Raw genomic sequence first — 3,041 nt, forward strand, 5'->3', positions numbered from 1 at the left:
TTATTTTATATCTATGCAATTTGATAGATGTTCACTAAACCTACTGGGATAAACATTCCATGATGTACATAAGTCAAATCATTATGCTATACCCCTTAAAGTTACACAGCACTAGGTGTCAGTCTTATCTCAATAAAGCTAGAAGAAAACAAAGCAAAACAAAGCAATAACGTGTCCATGACAAACTTCTTTTTTTCTTTTGAAGTCTGCCTCTCCTTTTCAACTCAAAGATTTGGCTGTGTAGCTTGTGCGATCTTAGTTCCCTAAGATCACACAAGCTACACAGCCAAAAAAATAATGTTCTTTAATCTTGCTCATCCCTCACTCTTGTAATAACATGCTAATTTTGTGATTCTTATTCATCTTGCACACTGAGGCATCTGTTATCTTTTTAAATCACAAATCACTTAATGGCTCCCAATTGCCTAAGACCAGTGGTTCTTAACCATGGCTGTGCAACAGAATTATCTGGGGTGTGGGGTTCAACCAATTGTATAAATGTATGATTTACATATAATAAATAACACTCATTTTAAGTATATAGCTCAATATGTTTTTGACAAATACACACACATATATGTAACTATCACTACCAATAAAGATATAAAACATTTTCATCACCTCAAATAGTTCCCACATATCCTTTGTCGGTCAAATTCCCCAAGTTTATCATTTCCCAAAGAGTTGACCCCAAGCAATTTACTGCCAGCTTTCCATCAGTAAAGATAAGTTTTGCCTGCTCTAGAATCTCATACACATTGAACTAGACAATATTTACTTTTTTGCATCTGACTTCTTTTACTCAAGATCATGGCTTTGAGATTCAGTCATGGTGTGTGAATCAGTAATTTCTTCCTTTTTACTGTTGAGTAGTAGTCTGTGCTATGAAATTTCTCAAAATGTTATTCGTTCATTTGTTGATGGACATTTGGATAGTTTCCAGTTTGGAGCTATTATGAGTAAAGCTTCTATGAATATTTAGATACAAATATTTTCATCAACATATGTTTCCACTCCTCTTGGGTCAATACTTGGGAGGGTCAATGCTGGGTCTTTAGATAAGTGAATACTTAACTTTAGAAGAAACTATTTTCCAAAGTAGCTGCACCATTCTCCATTTTACCAGCATTGTAGGAGAGTTCCAGGCAGAAAGCCAGGACAAACATAGCTCATCTCGCTTGTTTCCCTTCTCTGGCACAGCACAGATCTGTACTGCCTGTAGTTCGGTGTCTGAAAATAATCGTTTCATTTATTTTGTCTAGTGTTTTCATTGTTGGGAGGGGAAGGCAAATCCAGTATCAGGAACACTGTCATGGCCAGAAACAAAGTCCACATGGGGAGCATCTTAAAAAATATGCCTGACTGGGCTCCCATACTAATTAAATCTGAGTTCCTGCATTGCGAATGGGAGGGGAGTTCTTTGTGCATGAGCCTTGAGAATCATTGGCCCAGTGCATAATATTTGATCTTTTCACTAAGGCAAGACCCCTCAGCACCTGTCCTGCATCTCCAGACTAGATGGCAATCACATGCTCCAACCCCAACCATCTTTTATCATTTCTCCTAAGGTTCAGCCATGTGGTATTTTACCAGCATGAACATGGTATTTCAAACCCATGTCTTTCCCTGTGGTCCTTTTAGGTTCAAAGTTTATCAGGAGCACTTATCCTTCAAGACTGGGGCAAAATGCCATTGGCTTTATAGGATATAAGGAAGATCCAGGGATTTCTAGGGCAGAATGTTGTACTAATTGAAAAAGATGGTTGTACTTATTGGACAAGATGTTGGACGAGATGGTTGGATGGCATCACCGACTCAACGGACATGAGTTTGAGCAAACTCCTGGAGACAGCCAAGGACAGGGAAGCCTGGCATACTGCAGTCCATGGGGTTGCAGAATGCGACACGACAGAGCGGCTGAACAACAAATACTGTACTAAAAAGAACGTTGGGATAACCAACAAATGCAAGGCTTATCCGCTACCACCATTCGCAACAGGGTGAATTTAGTGGTTACTTGTCATCAGTTTTCCTCGGGTATAACACGGAATAACAATACTCACCTAGAGCAGTAGACAAGAGAACACAAAGAACGCACCCAGCACGGTGTACGCCGCAGGTGCGAACAGAATATTTCGCTTCACACCCATATTCCACTCCTAACATTTCCTGCAAAGTTTTACTGCAAATGGCATTTACTCTGTTTATATCTCTTTTCCTCCGCTAGACTGTGAGGTTTATAATGACCAGGACTACTTTCTTTTCACTTTTGTGTCTGGGGTCATAGAAAAAACCTGGGATAAGACAGGAGTCTGAACAAATCTCAGATGAATAAAGAGAATTTAGGAGTCTCTAGCTGTAATCGCCGGAGAAGGCAATGGCACCCCACTCCAGTACTCTTGCCTGGAAAATCCCATGGGCGGAGAAGCCTGGTGGGCTGCAGTCCATGGGGTCGCGAAGAGTCGGACACGACTGAGCGACTTGAGTTTCACTTTTCACTTTCACGCATTGGAGAAGGAAATGGCAACCCACTCGTGTTCTTGCCCGGAGAATCCCAGGGACGGGGGAGCCTGGTTGGCTGCGGTCTATTGGGTCGCACAGAGTCGGACACGACTGACGCGACTTAGCAGCAGCAGCAGCAGCTCAATCGCAAAGAGAGTTTACGGGGTTCTTTCTCAACAACACTTCACGCTTTGGGGACGACGCACCACCCAATCCTTGGCAGGGAAACGAGAGAATGTGACCGAGATTGGAAAAGTAAGGTGGCACTTTCCATCAGATGAACTCTCCAGAAATCATTGCCACCACTGGGCAAAGAAATCCGGTAGTCCGTGCTGCCCTTCTCAGAAGGGAAACTCTGAGCCAACTTCCTTTAAGGAAAGGAGCGGTACCGGACAGGTGGGCGGGCGCCGGAAGAGGGGCGCGCGGGGGGGGCGGGGGAGGCGGGGGCGCACAGGGACCGCCCTGCCCCGCCGTTGCCAGGCAACCGGCCCCGGAAGTCGCGGGAGGCGCGTCGGCGGCGGCGCCGGGAGCGGTGAAAG

Source organism: Capricornis sumatraensis, chromosome 11 (assembly GCF_032405125.1).
Source record: "Capricornis sumatraensis isolate serow.1 chromosome 11, serow.2, whole genome shotgun sequence".
Classification (NCBI taxonomy): domain Eukaryota; kingdom Metazoa; phylum Chordata; class Mammalia; order Artiodactyla; family Bovidae; genus Capricornis; species Capricornis sumatraensis.